This window comes from Nerophis lumbriciformis, linkage group LG09 (genome assembly GCF_033978685.3).
Source record: "Nerophis lumbriciformis linkage group LG09, RoL_Nlum_v2.1, whole genome shotgun sequence".
Taxonomy (NCBI): domain Eukaryota; kingdom Metazoa; phylum Chordata; class Actinopteri; order Syngnathiformes; family Syngnathidae; genus Nerophis; species Nerophis lumbriciformis.
The window spans coordinates 53,253,521-53,272,409 of NC_084556.2; positions in this window are offsets into that span (position 1 = coordinate 53,253,521).

Genomic DNA, 18,889 nt, shown 5'->3' on the forward strand with positions numbered 1-18,889 from the left:
TCAAACGTTACTCCTAATCAGGACTAAAAATTCACGGCATTCCCGTAATTCCAGGATATTCCGTAATACCATTTCTCAATTAAAAATGTCACTACTTCAACATTTCTTTTTATCTAATTCAAACCATTCCAATTTCAAAATATTCAGCCCGTTCAGGAATGTTCAATGTTCAATTTAAAAAAAAATTCCCGGATTTTCTAGAATTCCCCATTCAAAAGGAATTGTCCATTTTTCAAACGTCCACAATTCCCACATTTTTCAACCGATTCAAACCATTCCACCTTCAACATATTCCACTCATCCTGCACATTCAAACTATCATTTTTCCAAGTTCCAAAAAAACTCCAGAAATTCCCAGAAATCCAGGTTTTTCGAACCCTATTTTCACCCTTTTTTCTGTCGACGACTGCTTCCACATTTTTCAAACCACTTCAACCGTTCCACCGTCCAAACGTTCCTCCTAATCAGGACAAAAAATTCACGGCATTCCCGTAATTCCAGGATATTCCGTAATACCATTTCTCAATTAAAAATGTCACTACTTCAACATTTCTTTTTATCCGATTCAAACCATTCCAATTTCAAAATATTCAGCCCGTTCAGGAATGTTCAATTTAAAAAAAAATTCCCGGTTTTCCTAGAATTCCCCATTCAAAAGGAATTGTCCATTTTTCAAACTTCCACAATTCCCACATTTTTCCACCGATTCAAACCATTCCACCTTCAACATATTCCACTCATCCTGCACATTCAAACTATGATTTTTCCAAGTTCAAAAAAATTCCAAGAATTCCCAGAATTCCAGGTTTTTCGAACCCTATTTTCACCCTTTCTTCTGTCGACGACTGCTTCCACATTTTTAAAACCACTTCAACCGTTCCACCGTCCAAACGTTCCTCCTAATCAGGACCAAAAACAAAGTTGTTTTTCGAACTGGAAAAATTCCCGGCTTTCCCGTAATTCCAGGATATTCCGTAATACCATTTCTCAACAAAAAATGTCACTACTTCAACATATATTTTTATCCGATTCAAACCGTTCCAATTTCAAAATATTCAGCCCGTTCAGGAATGTTCAATTTAAAAAAAATTCCCGGATTTCCTAGAATTCCCCATTCAAAAGGAATTGTCCATTTTTCAAACTTCCACAATTCCCACATTTTTCAACCGATTCAAACCATTCCACCTTCAACATATTCCACTCATCCTGCACATTAAAACTATCATTTTTCCAAGTTCCAAAAAAATTCCAGAAATTCCCAGAAATCCAGGTTTTTCGAACCCTATTTTCACCCTTTTTTCTGTCGACTACTGCTTCCACATTTTTCAAACCACTTCAATCGTTCCACTGTCAAAACGTTCCTCCTAATCAGGACAAAAATGAAGTTGTTTTTTGAACTGGAAAAATTCCCGGCTTTCCCGAAATTCCAGGATATTCCGTAAGAACATTTCTCAATTAAAAATGTCACTACTTCAACATTTCTCGACCGATTTGAAAAATTCCAACACCAACCATTTCAACTCATTCAGAACATATTTTAGCATTTTCCCCAAAAATTCCCTCTTCTCCCAAAATTGCCAAATTTCTATGAAGTTCCCATTGAAAAGAATGGGACATATTTCAAAGTACCACAACTCTCACATTTTTTATACGATTCAAACCGTTCCAACTTCAAAATATTCAGCCTGTTTAGGAAAGTTAAACACTTATTTTTAAAAATTCCCAGATTTTCTAGAATTCCCAGTTTTTAGGGACATCTTCCCCATTCAAAATGAATTGTCCATTTTTCAAACTTCCACAATTCCCACATTTTTCAACCGATTCAAACCATTCCACCTTCAACATATTCCACTCATCCTGCACATTCAAACTATCATTTTTCCAAGTTCCAAAAAAATTCCAAGAATTCCCAGAATTCCAGGTTTTTCGAACCCTATTTTCACCCTTTTTTCTGTCGACTACTGCTTCCACATTTTTAAAACCACTTCAACCGTTCCACCGTCCAAACGTTGCTCCTAATCAGGACAAAAAATTCACGGCATTCCCGTAATTCCAGGATATTCCGTAATACCATTTCTCAATTAAAAATGTCACTACTTCAACATTTCTTTTTATCCGATTCAAACCATTCCAATTTCAAAATATTCAGCCCGTTCAGGAATGTTCAATTTAAAAAAAAATCCCGGATTTCCTAGAATTCCCCCTTCAAAAGGAATTGTCCATTTTTCAAACGGCCACAATTCCCACATTTTTCAACCGATTCAAACCATTCCACCTTCAACACATTCAACTCATCCTGCACATTCAAACTATGATTTTTCCAAGTTCAAAAACATTCCAAGAATTCCCAGAATTCCACATTTTTCAAACCACTTCAACCGTTCCACCGTCCAAACGTTCCTCCTAATCAGGACAAAAAAATTCACGGCATTCCCGTAATTCCAGGATATTCCGTAATACCATTTCTCAATTAAAAATGTCACTACTTCAACATTTCTTTTTATCCGATTCAAACCATTCCAATTTCAAAATATTCAGCTCGTTCAGGAATGTTCAATTTAAAAAAAAATTCCCGGATTTCCTAGAATTCCCCATTCAAAAGGAATGGTCCATTTTTCAAACTTCCACAATTCCCACATTTTTCAACCGATTCAAACCATTCCACCTTCAACACATTCCACTCTTCCTGCACATTCAAACTATCATTTTTCCAAGTTCCAAAAAAATTCCAGAAATTCCCAGAATTCCAGGTTTTTCGAACCCTATTTTCACCCTTTTTTCTGTCGACTACTGCTTCCACATTTTTCAAACCACTTCAACCGTTCCACCGTCCAAACGTTCCTCCTAATCAGGACAAAAAATTCACGGCATTCCCGTAATTCCAGGATATTCCGTAATACCATTTCTCAATTAAAAATGTCACTACTTCAACATTTCTTTTTATCCGATTTAAACCATTCCAATTTCAAAATATTCAGCCCGTTCAGGAATGTTCAATTTAAAAAAAAATCCCGGATTTCCTAGAATTCCCCCTTCAAAAGGAATTGTCCATTTTTCAAACGTCCACAATTCCCACATTTTTCAACCGATTCAAACCATTCCACCTTCAACACATTCAACACATGCTGCACATTCAAACAACCATTTTTCCCACGTTCAACAAATTTCCAGGAATTCCTGGGTTTTGTCTAACCTTATTTCTGAAACTTTTTGAGTGCAATAACGCCTTCAAACTCTTCAACTATTCTGTCAGCATTTCAGTTCAACTTCAGCATTGGAGCATTCACACGCTATTCCTTCAGGAATTGCCTCATCTAGTAAATAAATAATTTTGACAAAAATGTTTTGATAGTAGGTTGACTAATGCCTTTTTTTTAGACAATGTTTTACATCTATTTTTATGGTGTAGGTGACATGGACCTTCCCCCAGGGCCTCCAGGTGTCACCCACCCCATAAGCGTGTATACCTTTCACTTTACAACGTTTACATCCCGCGTACGTTCCCCTCCCCCGCTTCTGGCCCTTTCTTAAGTGAAGCGTGACGCCATAAAAAGTCCAAAGTGTCTCATCTTCGGCAATCGGTGCCTTAAAAGGCAAGCGGGTGCCACACCGTGCACATCAGAGGCTTATCAGATTTCCTCATCTTGATGTCGTGAGGTGTTCTTTGTGCTCCGTGAGAATCTTGTAGGAAGAATAGAAAATGTCTGTGGGGGGGGAAGGGGGGAGGGGGGAGGGGAGTCCAATACAGTGAAGTAGGTTGAGGTCAAAGGTGAGATGGTGCAGGAAATCTAGCTGCTGGGGTTGACCTTTGATTTGTTGTCTGCCTGCTTGTGTGTGTTCTTGTATTTCTACCCTTCTTGAGACATCAACAAGGAAAAGTAGCTTCCACATGAGGAGGTGTGAACAAGTGATGACATAAATCCTGGTCCCAATACGGAAAACCATTGCATCTAATAGAGAATGTCTCATTTGCACACCCTGGTGGTGAAATCTATCACAATTCAGGTGGTCCCAAAAAGGTTTGTCGGTTTTAAAAGTGCTCCCCCCTCTGGCCAACATATGAAATAACAAGTGTGTGTAAGAATTTGAAGTGCTCCCCCTCCGGCCAACATATGAAATAACAAGTGTGTGTAAAAATTTGAAGTGCTCCCCCTCTGGCCAACATATGTAATGACAAGTGTGTGTAAGAAATTGAAATGTGCCCCCTATGGACAAAATCTATTGAAAAAATGCAATAAATATGTATATAGAGAAATACTGTAAGAACTTCAAGTAAATAATGAAGATTAAAAACCACTTACAAACAAAAAATAATAATATTTAACTAAAAGCTTACCTTTTTTATATTTGCATATTATGTATATATTATTGTTGTGAATACAAATCTTTATATATCCAGAAAGGCTGGTCCTAAAGAGGTCGGCATTTTTCAGAGGTCTCAAGAAGGTAACAAATACAAGAATGTATTTCAACTCTTCTAGAGACATCAACAAGGAAAAGTAGCTTCCATATGAGGAGGTGTGAACAAGACATAAATCATGGTCCCAATACGGAAAACCATTGCATCTAATAGAGAATGTCTCATTTGCACCCCCAGTTTGTGTCGCCTTTAAAAGTGCTCCCCCTCTGGTCAACATATGAAATAACAAGTGGGTGTAAAAAATTTGAAGTGCTCCCCCTTTGGCCAACATGTGTAATAACAAGTCCGCTCCCCAAGGACAAAATTAATTGAAAAAAAATAAATAAATATGTATATAGAGACATACTGTAAGAACTTCAAGTAAATAATGAAGATTAAAAGACAATTCCAAACAAAAAATAAATAAAAAATAAATAAATAAAAAAACGGACTAAAAGCTTACCTTTTTTTATATTCGCATAGTTTGTATATATTATTAATGTTGTAAATACAAATCTTTATAAATCTAGAAAGGCTGGTCCTAAAGAGGTAGGCATTTTTCTCAGGTCTCAAGAAGGTAAGAAATACATGAATGTGTGTGTGTGTGTGTGTGTGTGTGTTCTTGTATTTCTACTATTCTTGAGACATCAACAAGGAAAAGTAGCTTCCATATGAGGACCGGTGAACAAGTTAGGACCCAAATCCTGGTCCCAATACGGAAAACCATTGCATCTAATAGAGAATGTCTCATTTGCACACCCTGGTGGTGAAATCTATCAAAATTCGGGTGGTCCCAAAAAGGTGTGTCGGTTTTAAAAGTGCTCCCCCCTCCGGCCAACATATGAAATAACAAGTGTGTGTAAGAATTTGAAGTGCTCCCCCTCCGGGCCAACATATGAAATAACAAGTGTGTGTAAAAAAAATTGAAGTGGTCCGCCTCTGGCCAACATATGAAATAACAAGTGTGTGTAAAAATTTTAAGTGCTCCCCCTCTGGCCAACATATGTAATAATATGTGTATGTAAGAAATTGAAATGTGCCCCTATGGACAAAATCAATTGAAAAAATGCAATAAATATGTATATAGAGAAATACTGTAAGAACTTCAAGTAAATAATGAAGATTAAAAACCACTTACAAACAAAAAATAATAATATTTAACTAAAAGCTTACCTTTTTTATATTTGCATATTATGTATATATTATTGTTGTGAATACAAATCTTTATATATCTAGAAAGGCTGGTCCTAAAGAGGTCGGCATTTTTCAGAGGTCTCAAGAAGGTAACAAATACAAGAATGTATTTCAACTCTTCTAGAGACATCAACAAGGAAAAGTAGCTTCCATATGAGGAGGTGCGAACAAGACATAAATCCTGGTCCCAATACGGAAAACCATTGCATCTAATAGAGAATATCTCATTTGCACACCCAGTTTGTGTCGCCTTTAAAAGTGCTCCCCCTCTGGTCAACATATGAAATAACAAGTGGGTGTAAAAAATTTGAAGTGCTCCCCCTTTGGCCAACATGTGTAATAACAAGTCCGCTCCCCAAGGACAAAATTAATTGGAAAAAAAATAAATAAATATGTATATAGAGACATACTGTAAGAACTTCAAGTAAATAATGAAGATTAAAAGACAATTCCAAACAAAAAATAAAAAATAAATAAATAAATAAAAAAACGGACTAAAAGCTTACCTTTTTTTTATATTCGCATAGTTTGTATATATTATTAATGTTGTAAATACAAATCTTTATAAATCTAGAAAGGCTGGTCCTAAAGAGGTAGGCATTTTTCTCAGGTCTCAAGAAGGTAAGAAATACATGAATGTGTGTGTGTGTGTGTGTGTGTGTTCTTGTATTTCTACTCTTCTTGAGACATCAACAAGGAAAAGTAGCTTCCATATGAGGAGGTGCGAACAAGACATAAATCATGGTCCCAATACGGAAAACCATTGCATCTAATAGAGAATGTCTCACTTGCACACCCTGGTGGTGAAATCTATCAAAATTAGGGTGGTCCCAAAAAGGTGTGTCGGTTTTAAAAGTGCTCCCCCCTCTGGCCAACATATGAAATAACAAGTGTATGTAAGAATTTAAAGTGCTCCCCCTCCGGCCAACATATGAAATAACAAGTGTGTGTAAAAATGTGAAGTGCTCCCCCTCTGGCCAACATATGTAATAATATGTGTGTGTAAGAAATTGAAATGTGCCCCCTATGGACAAAATCTATTGAAAAAATTCAATAAATATGTATATAGAGAAATACTGTAAGAACTTCAAGTAAATAATGAAGATTAAAAACCACTTACAAACAAAAAATAATAATATTTAACTAAAAGCTTACCTTTTTTATATTTGCATATTATGTATATATTATTGTTGTGAATACAAATCTTTATATATCTAGAAAGGCTGGTCCTAAAGAGGTCGGCATTTTTCAGAGGTCTCAAGAAGGTAACAAATACAAGAATGTATTTCAACTCTTCTAGAGACATCAACAAGGAAAAGTAACTTCCATATGAGGAGGTGTGAACAAGACATAAATCATGGTCCCAATACGGAAAACCATTGCATCTAATAGAGAATATCTCATTTGCACCCCCAGTTTGTGTCGCCTTTAAAAGTGCTCCCCCTCTGGTCAACAAATGAAATAACAAGTGGGTGTAAAAAAATTTGAAGTGCTCCCCCTTTGGCCAACATGTGTAATAACAAGTCCGCTCCCCAAGGACAAAATTAATTGAAAAAAAAATAAATAAATATGTATATAGAGACATACTGTAAGAACTTCAAATAAATAATGAAGATTAAAAGACAATTCCAAACAAAAAATAAATAAATAAATAAAAACAAAAAAACGGACTAAAAGCTTACCTTTTTTTATATTCGCATAGTTTGTATATATTATTAATGTTGTAAATACAAATCTTTATAAATCTAGAAAGGCTGGTCCTAAAGAGGTCGGCATTTTTCTCAGGTCTCAAGAAGGTAAGAAATACATGAATGTGTGTGTGTGCGTGTGTGTGTTCTTGTATTTCTACTCTTCTTGAGACATCAACAAGGAAAAGTAGCTTCCATATGAGGAGGTGCGAACAAGACATAAATCATGGTCCCAATACGGAAAACCATTGCATCTAATAGAGAATGTCTCACTTGCACACCCTGGTGGTGAAATCTATCAAAATTAGGGTGGTCCCAAAAAGGTGTGTCGGTTTTAAAAGTGCTCCCCCCTCTGGCCAACATATGAAATAACAAGTGTATGTAAGAATTTAAAGTGCTCCCCCTCCGGCCAACATATGAAATAACAAGTGTGTGTAAAAAAATTGAAGTGCTCCGCCTCTGGCCAACATATGAAATAACAAGTGTGTGTAAAAATGTGAAGTGCTCCCCCTCTGGCCAACATATGTAATAATATGTGTGTGTAAGAAATTGAAATGTGCCCCCTATGGACAAAATCTATTGAAAAAATTCAATAAATATGTATATAGAGAAATACTGTAAGAACTTCAAGTAAATAATGAAGATTAAAAACCACTTACAAACAAAAAATAATAATATTTAACTAAAAGCTTACCTTTTTTATATTTGCATCTTATGTATATATTATTGTTGTGAATACAAATCTTTATATATCTAGAAAGGCTGGTCCTAAAGAGGTCGGCATTTTTCAGAGGTCTCAAGAAGGTAACAAATACAAGAATGTATTTCAACTCTTCTTGAGACATCAACAAGGAAAAGTAGCTTCCTTATGAGGAGGTGTGAACGAGACATAAATCATGGTCCCAATACGGAAAACCATTGCATCTAATAGAGAATGTCTCATTTGCACCCCCAGTTTGTGTCGCCTTTAAAAGTGCTCCCCCTCTGGTCAACAAATGAAATAACAAGTGGGTGTAAAAATTTTTGAAGTGCTCCCCCTTTGGCCAACATGTGTAATAACAAGTGTGCTCCCTAAGGACACAATTAATTGAAAAAAATTAAATAAATATGTATGTAGAGACATACTGTAAGAACTTCAAATAAATAATGAAGATTAAAAGACAATTCCAAACAAAAAAAAACAAAAAAATAAATAAATAAAAAAACGGACTAAAAGCTTACCTTTTTTTTATATTTGCATAGTTTGTATATATTATTAATGTTGTAAATACAAATATTTATATATCTAGAAAGGCTGGTCCTAAAGAGGTAGGCATTTTTCTCAGGTCTCAAGAAGGTAAGAAATACATGAATGTGTGTGTGTGTGTGTGTGTGTGTGTGTTCTTGTATTTCTACTCTTCTTGAGACATCAACAAGGAAAAATAGCTTCTATATGAGGAGGTGTGAACAAGTTAGGACCAAAATCCTGGTCCCAATAGGGAAAACCATTGCATCTAATAGAGAATGTCTCATTTGCACCCCCTGGTGGTGAAATCTATGAGAATTAGGGTGGTCCCAAAAAGGTGTTTCGGTTTTAAAAGTGCTCCCCCTCTGGCCAACATATGACATAACAAGTGTATGTAAGAATTTAAAGTGCTCCCCCTCCGGCCAACATATGAAATAACAAGTGTGTGTGAAAAAAATTGAAGTGCTCCGCCTCTGGCCAACATATGAAATAACAAGTGTGTGTAAAAATTTGAAGTGCTCCCCCTCTGGCCAACATATGTAATAATATGTGTGTGTAAGAAATTGAAATGTGCCCCCTATGGACAAAATCAATTGAAAAAATTCAATAAATATGTATATAGAGAAATACTGTAAGAACTTCAAGTAAATAATGAAGATTAAAAATCACTTACAAACAAAAAATAATAATATTTAACTAAAAGCTTACCTTTTTTATATTTGCATATTATGTATATATTATTGTTGTGAATACAAATCTTTATATATCTAGAAAGGCTGGTCCTAAAGAGGTCGGCATTTTTCGCAGGTCTCAAGAAGGTAACAAATACAAGAATGTATTTCAACTCTTCTAGAGACATCAACAAGGAAAAGTAGCTTCCATATGAGGAGGTGTGAACAAGACATAAATCATGGTCCCAATACGGAAAACCATTGCATCTAATAGAGAATATCTCATTTGCACCCCCAGTTTGTGTCGCCTTTAAAAGTGCTCCCCCTCTGGTCAACAAATGAAATAACAAGTGGGTGTAAAAAATTTGAAGTGCTCCCCCTTTGGCCAACATGTGTAATAACAAGTCCGCTCCCCAAGGACAAAATTAATTGAAAAAAAATAAATAAATATGTATATAGAGACATACTGTAAGAACTTCAAATAAATAATGAAGATTAAAAGACAATTCCAAACAAAAAATAAAAAAACGGACTAAAAGCTTACCTTTTTTTATATTCGCATAGTTTGTATATATTATTAATGTTGTAAATACAAATCTTTATAAATCTAGAAACGCTGGTCCTAAAGAGGTAGGCATTTTTCTCAGGTCTCAAGAAGGTAAGAAATACATGAATGTGTGTGTGTGTGTGTGTGTGTGTGTGTGTGTGTGTTCTTGTATTTCTACTCTTCTTGGGACATCAACAAGGAAAAGTAGCTTCCATATGAGGACCGGTGAACAAGTTAGGACCCAAATCCTGGTCCCAATACAGAAAACCATTACATTTAATAGAGAATGCCTCACTTGCACCCCCTGGTGGTGAAATCTATCAAAATTAGGGTGGTCCCAAAAAGGTGTGTCGGTTTTAAAAGTGCTCCCCCTCTGGCCAACATATGAAATAACAAGTGTGTGTAAGAATTTGAAGTGCTCCCCCTCCGGGCCAACATATGAAATAACAAGTGTGTGTAAAAATTTGAAGTGCTCCCCCTCTGGCCAACATATGTAATAATATGTGTGTGTAAGAAATTGAAATGTGCCCCCTATGGACAAAATCAATTGAAAAAAATTCAATAAATATGTATATAGAGAAATACTGTAAGAACTTCAAGTAAATAATGAAGATTAAAAACCACTTACAAACAAAAAATAATAATATTTAACTAAAAGCTTACCTTTTTTATATTTGCATATTATGCATATATTATTGTTGTGAATACAAATCTTTATATATCTAGAAAGGCTGGTCCTAAAGAGGTCGGCATTTTTCAGAGGTCTCAAGAAGGTAACAAATACAAGAATGTATTTCAATTCTTCTAGAGACATCAACAAGGAAAAGTAGCTTCCACATGAGGAGGTGTGAGCAAGTGATGACATAAATCCTGGTCCCAATACGGAAAACCATTGCATCTAATAGAGAATATCTCATTTGCACCCCCAGTTTGTGTCGCCTTTAAAAGTGCTCCCCCTCTGGTCAACATATGAAATAGCAAGTGGGTGTAAAAAATTTGAAGTGCTCCCCCTTTGGCCAACATGTGTAATAACAAGTCTGCTCCCAAAGGACAAAATTAATTGAAAATAAATAAATAAATATGTATATAGAGACATACTGTAAGAACTTCAAATAAATAATGAAGATTAAAAGACAATTCCAAACAAAAAATAAATAAAAAATAAATAAATAAAAAAACGGACTAAAAGCTTACCTTTTTTATATTTGCATAGTTTGTATATATTATTAATGTTGTAAATACAAATCTTTATATATCTAGAAAGGCTGGTCCTAAAGAGGTAGGCATTTTTCTCAGGTCTCAAGAAGGTAAGAAATACATGAATGTGTGTGTGTTTGTGTGTGTGTGTTCTTGTATTTCTACTCTTCTTGGGACACCAACAAGGAAAAGTTGCTTCCATATGAGGAGGTGTGAACAAGTTAGGACCCAAATCCTGGTCCCAATACAGAAAACCATTGCATCTAATAGAGAATGCCTCACTTGCACCCCCTGGTGGTGAAATCTATCAGAATTAGGGTGGTCCCAAAAAGGTGTGTCGGTTTTAAAAGTGCTCCCCCTCTGGCCAACATATGAAATAACAAGTGTGTGTAAGAATTTGAAGTGCTCCTCCTCCGGCCAACATATGAAATAACAAGTGTGTGTAAAAAATTTTGAAGTGCTCCCCCTCTGGCCAACATATGTAATAATAATGTGTACGTAAGAAATTGAAATGTGCCCCTTATGGACAAAATCAATTGAAAAAATTCAATAAATATGTATATAGAGAAATACTGTAAGAACTTTAAGTAAATAATGAAGATTAAAAACCACTTACAAACAAAAAATAATAATATTTAACTAAAAGCTTACCTTTTTTATATTTGCATATTATGTATATATTATTGTTGTGAATACAAATCTTTATATATCTAGAAAGGCTGGTCCTAAAGACGTCGGCATTTTTCAGAGGTCTCAAGAAGGTAACAAATACAAGAATGTATTTCAACTCTTCTAGAGACATCAACAAGGAAAAGTAGCTTCCATATGAGGAGGTGTGAACAAGACATAAATCATGGTCCCAATACGGAAAACCATTGCATCTAATAGAGAATATCTCATTTGCACCCCCAGTTTGTGTCGCCTTTAAAAGTGCTCCCCCTCTGGTCAACATATGAAATAACAAGTGGGTGTAAAAAATTTGAAGTGCTCCCCCTTTGGCCAATATGTGTAATAACAAGTGTGCTCCCTAAGGACAAAATTAATAGAAAAAAAAATAAATAAATATGTATATAGAGACATACTGTAAGAACTTCAAGTAAATAATGAAGATTAAAAGACAATTCCAAACAAAAAATAAAAAATAAATAAATAAATTAAAAAAACGGACTAAAAGCTTACCTTTTTTTATATTCGCATAGTTTGTATATATTATTAATGTTGTAAATACAAATCTTTATAAATCTAGAAAGGCTGGTCCTAAAGAGGTAGGCATTTTTCTCAGGTCTCAAGAAGGTAAGAAATACATGAGTGTGTGTCTGTGTGTGTGTGTGTGTGTGTGTGTGTGTGTGTGTGTGTGTGTGTGTGTGTGTGTGTGTGTGTGTGTTCTTGTATTTCTACTCTTCTTGAGACATCAACAAGGAAAAGTTGCTTCCATATGAGGAGGTGTGAACAAGTTAGGACCCAAATCCTGTTCCCAATACAGAAAACCATTACATTTAATAGAGAATGCCTCACTTGCACCGCCTGGTGGTGAAATCTATCAAAATGAAGGTGGTCCCAAAAAAGAGGGATTTTTCAAGTTGACTGTGTGTCGCTTTTAAAAGTGCTCTCCCTCTGGTCAACATATGAAATAACAAGTGTGTGTAAAAAATTTGAAGTGCTCCCCTTCTGGCCAACATATGTAATAACAAGTGTGTGTAAGAAATTGAAATGCGCCTCCTTTTGGCCAAAAAAAAAAAAAAAAAAGTACCGTATTTTCCGCACTATTAGCCGCACCTAAAAACCACAAATTTACTCAAAAGCTGACAGTGCGGCTTATAACCCGGTGCGCTTTATATATGGATTAATATTAAGATTCATTTTCATAAAGTTTCGGTCTCGCAACTACGGTAAACAGCCGCCATCTTTTTTCCCCGTAGAAGAGGAAGTGCTTCTTCTTCTACGCAAGCAACCGCCAAGGTAAGCACCCGCCCCCATAGAACAGGAAGCACTTCTTCTTCTACTGTAAGCAACCACCCGCCCGCGTAGAAGAAGAAGAAGAAGCGCGCGGATATTACGTTTCATTTCCTTTGTGTGTTTACATCTGTAAAGACCACAAAATGGCTCCTACTAAGCGACAGGTTTCCGGTTCATGAAAAGACGCAATCTCTCCATCCGCACACGGACTACTATTTCACAGCAACTGCCTAAAGACTTTCAAGAAAAGCTGGCTACTTTCCGTGCATATTGTAAAAACAAGATAGCTGAAAAAAAGATCCGGCCAGAGAACATTATCAACATGGACGAGGTTCCACTGACTTTTGATATCCCTGTGAACCGCACTGTGGATACAACGGGAGCACGTACGGTGAATATTCGCACCACAGGGAATGAGAAGTCATCCTTCACTGTGGTTCTAGCTTGCCATGCTAATGGCCAGAAACTTCCACCCATGGTGATATTCAAAAGGAAGACCTTGCCAAAAGAGACCTTTCCAGCCGGCGTCACCATAAAAGCTAACTCGAAAGGATGGATGAAGAAAAGATGAGCGAGTGGTTAAGGGAAGTTTACGCGAAGAGGCCGGGTGGCTTTTTTCACGCAGCTCCGTCCATGTTGATATACGACTCCATGCGCGCCCACATCACGCTGGTTTTTAATATATTATTAAAGTTTGACTGACCTATCTGACTGTTTTTTTTGACATTCCTTTAGCGCAGTTAGATGCGGCTTATAACACGGGGCGACTTATAGGTGGACAAAGTTTTGAAATATGCCGTTCATTGAAGGCGCGGCTTATAACCCAGGGCGGCTTATGGTGCGGAAAATACGGTATTTAGAGACAACTTGAAGTAAATAATGAAGATTAAAAACCAATTACAAAAAAATAAATAAATTAAAATTAAAAAACGGACTAAAAGCTTACCTTTTTTATATTTGCATAGTATGTATACAGTATATTATTAATGTTGTAAATACAAATCTTTATATATCTAGAAAGGCTGGTCCTAAAGAGGTAGGCATTTTTCTCAGGTCTCAAGAAGGTAAGAAATACATGAGTGTGTGTGTGTGTGTTCTTGTATTTCTACTCTTCTTGGGACATCAACAAGGAAAAGTTGCTTCCATATGAGGAGGTGTGAACAAGTTAGGACCCAAATCCTGGTCCCAATACAGAAAACCATTACATTTAATAGAGAATGTCTCATTTGCACCCCCTGGTGGGGAAATCTATCAAAATGAGGGTGGTCCCAAAAAAGAGGGATTTTTCAAGTTGACTGTGTGTCGCTTTTAAAAGTGCTCCCCCTCTGGTCAACATATGAAATAACAAGTGTGTGTAATTTTTTTTGAAGTGCTCTTCATCTGGCCAACATATGTAATAACAAGTGTGTGTAAGAAATTGAAATGCGCCTCCTTTTGGCCCAAAAAAAAAAAAAAAAAAAAAAAAAAGTACCGTATTTTCCGCACTATTAGCCGCACCTAAAAACCACAAATTTACTCAAAAGCTGACAGTGCGGCTTATAACCCGGTGCGCTTTATATATGGATTAATATTAAGATTCATTTTCATAAAGTTTCGGTCTCGCAACTACGGTAAACAGCCGCCATCTTTTTTCCCCGTAGAAGAGGAAGTGCTTCTTCTTCTACGCAAGCAACCGCCAAAGTAAGCACCCGCCCCCATAGAACAGGAAGCGCTTCTTCTTCTACTGTAAGCAACCACCCGCCCGCGTAGAAGAAGAAGAAGCGCGCGGATATTACGTTTCATTTCCTTTGTGTGTTTACATCTGTAAAGACCACAAAATGGCTCCTACTAAGCGACAGGTTTCCGGTTCATGAAAAGACGCAATCTCTCCATCCGCACACGGACTACTATTTCACAGCAACTGCCTAAAGACTTTCAAGAAAAGCTGGCTACTTTCCGTGCATATTGTAAAAACAAGATAGCTGAAAAAAAGATCCGGCCAGAGAACATTATCAACATGGACGAGGTTCCACTGACTTTTGATATCCCTGTGAACCGCACTGTGGATACAACGGGAGCACGTACGGTGAATATTCGCACCACAGGGAATGAGAAGTCATCCTTCACTGTGGTTCTAGCTTGCCATGCTAATGGCCAGAAACTTCCACCCATGGTGATATTCAAAAGGAAGACCTTGCCAAAAGAGACCTTTCCAGCCGGCGTCATCATAAAAGCTAACTCGAAGGGATGGATGGATGAAGAAAAGATGAGCGAGTGGTTAAGGGAAGTTTACGCGAAGAGGCCGGGTGGCTTTTTTCACGCAGCTCCGTCCATGTTGATATACGACTCCATGCGCGCCCACATCACGCTGGTTTTTAATATATTATTAAAGTTTGACTGACCTATCTGACTGTTTTTTTGACATTCCTTTAGCGCAGTTAGATGCGGCTTATAACACGGGGCGGCTTATAGGTGGACAAAGTTTTGAAATATGCCGTTCATTGAAGGCGCGGCTTATAACCCAGGGCGCCTTATGGTGCGGAAAATACGGTATTTAGAGACAACTTGAAGTAAATAATGAAGATTAAAAACCAATTAAAAAACGGACTAAAAGCTTACCTTTTTTATATTTGCATAGTATGTATATATTATTAATGTTGTAAATACACTTCTTTATAGATCTAGAAAGGCTGGTCCTAAAGAGGTAGGCATTTTTCTCAGGTCTCAAGAAGGTAAGAAATACAAGAGTGTGTGTAAAGTGGTTTTCCCACAGTGATGAGGATGTGTGTGTGCAGGGTAAGAGGACACAGGAAGCAAAGTCTGCTGGGAATTTGGACCCTGAGGAATCTCATCTGCTGTTCATCAGCTATCAGTCACACACACACACACACACACACACACACACACACACACACACACACACACACACACACACACACACACACACACACACACACACACACACACACACACACACACACACACACACACACACACACACGAGTGCGGTTTTAAAATAGCCGCCCACTGTCTGAACATAGAACATTTGTTAGGATACAGTCATGTGTTCAATACATGTGATCAAACAGGAAGTAAGTTAGCGCTGGATATAGACTAAATTAATAATAATCATTAAAATGATAAAAAAAAAAAAAAAAGGTTCAGGGGTATCCAGAGTGATGATCTACTGCATATTGTCGAAATAATAATACAATAGAAATAAAAGAGCAAAAAGAAATAGATGATTTGGATACTAATACTAATAAATGTATGCTGTTACACCTACAACACAAAGCTAATTATAAAAATGTCTGTTTCTAGAATTTTAATTTTTTATTTTTTTTACGAAATACAAAAAATATTTTAATGGAATTTTCAGTATTGGTGGTAAAGTTTTGTGGGAAGGTAGGTTACATTACGACATGTAACGTCCCGATACGTTGCATGAACTTGTTTGGCTCGTTATTATTATTATTATGACATCACACCTTATATTGTGTTCTTGGCTTTTTATTTGCACGATGTTCGCTTCGACCGCTTTGGATAATGTCAGGATTGGTTCCGGGTATGTTACAGTACATCAAGTTACGTACATATATGTAACTTCATTTATGTTACCTTAGGCTGCCTAAATACATTTGACTGGGATATGCAACATTATGTTACGCTAAATCACGTTATATTATGCTACATTACGTTATGTTACATCACATTATGTTACATCACATTATGTTACATCACATTATGTTACATCACATTATGTTACGTTACATTACATTACGTTATGTTACATCACGTTATGTTACATCACATTATGTTACATCACATTATGTTACGTTACATTACATTACGTTATGTTACATCACGTTATGTTACATCACGTTATGTTAAATCACATTATGTTACATCACATTATGTTACGTTACATTACATTACGTTATGTTACATCACGTTATGTTACATCACATTATGTTGCATTACCCTACGTTATATTACATTACATTATGTTACATTACGTTGTGTTACATTACATTATGTTACATTACCCTACGTTATATTACATTACATTATGTTACATTACATTATGTTACATTACGTTATGTTACATTACGTTATATTACATCACATTATGTTACGTTACATTACGTTATATTACAGTACATTATGTTACATTACGTTATGTTACATTACATTATGTTACATTACATTATGTTACATTACGTTATGTTACATTACATTACGTTATATTATGCGATATTACATTATGTTACATTAGGTTATGTTACATTACCTTATGTTACATTACATAGTGTTACATAACATTATGTTACATTACATTACGTTGCATTAAGTTATGTTACATTACATTATGTTACATTAGGTTATGTTACATTACTTTATGTTACATCACATTATGTTACGTTACATTACATTACGTTATGTTACATCACGTTATGTTACATGATTTAGGGCTATATAAATAAACATTGATTGATTGATTGATTGATCACATTATGTTACATTACCCTACGTTATATTACATTACATTATGTTACATTACGTTGTGTTACATTACATTATGTTGCATTACCCTACGTTATATTACATTACATTATGTTACATTACGTTATGCTACATTACGTTATATTACATCACATTATGTTACGTTACATTACGTTATATTACAGTACATTATGTTACATTATGTTATGTTACATTACATTATGTTACATTACATTACGTTATATTATGCGATATTACATTATGTTACATTAGGTTATGTTACATTACCTTATGTTACATTACATAGTGTTACATTACATTATGTTACATTACATTACATTATGTTACATTACATTATGTTACATTACATTATATTACATCACATTATGTTACGTTACATTACGTTATATTACAGTACATTATGTTACATTACGTTATGTTACATTACATTATGTTACATTACGTTATGTTACATTACATTATGTTACATTACATTATGTTACATCACATTACGTTATATTACATTACGTTATATTACATTACATTATGTTACATTACATTATGTTACATCACATTACGTTATGTTACATTACGTTATGTTACATTACATTACGTTGCATTAAGTTATGTTACATTACATTATGTTACATTAGGTTATGTTACATTACATTACGTTATATTACATTACGTTATATTACATTACATTATGTTACATTACATTATGTTACATCACATTACGTTATGTTACATTACGTTATGTTACATTACATTACGTTATATTATGCGATATTATATTATGTTACATTAGGTTATGTTACATTACATAGTGTTACATTACATTATGTTACATTACATTACGTTGCATTAAGTTATGTTACATTACATTATGTTACATTAGGTTATGTTACATTACCTTATGTTACATTACATAGTGTTACATTACATTATGTTACATTACATTACGTTGCATTAAGTTATGTTACATTACATTATGTTACATTAGGTTATGTTACATTACCTTATGTTACATTACATAGTGTTACATTACATTATGTTACATTACATTACGTTGCATTAAGTTATGTTACATTACATTATGTTACATTAGGTTATGTTACATTACCTTATGTTACATTACATAGTGTTACATTACATTATGTTACATTACATTACGTTGCATTAAGTTATGTTACATTACATTATGTTACATTAGGTTATGTTACATTACCTTATGTTACATTACATAGTGTTACATTACATTATGTTACATTACATTACGTTGCATTAAGTTATGTTACATTACATTATGTTACATTAGGTTATGTTACATTACTTTATGTTACATTATGTTGTGTTACATTATATATTACGGTATGCTGCATTACGTTAATCTACATTACATTATTCTCCATTACGCATTACGTTAAGTTACATGACATTGTTACATTATGTAATTACATTACATTATTCAACATTACGCATTACGTTAAGTTACATGACATTGTTACATTATGTAATTACATTACATTA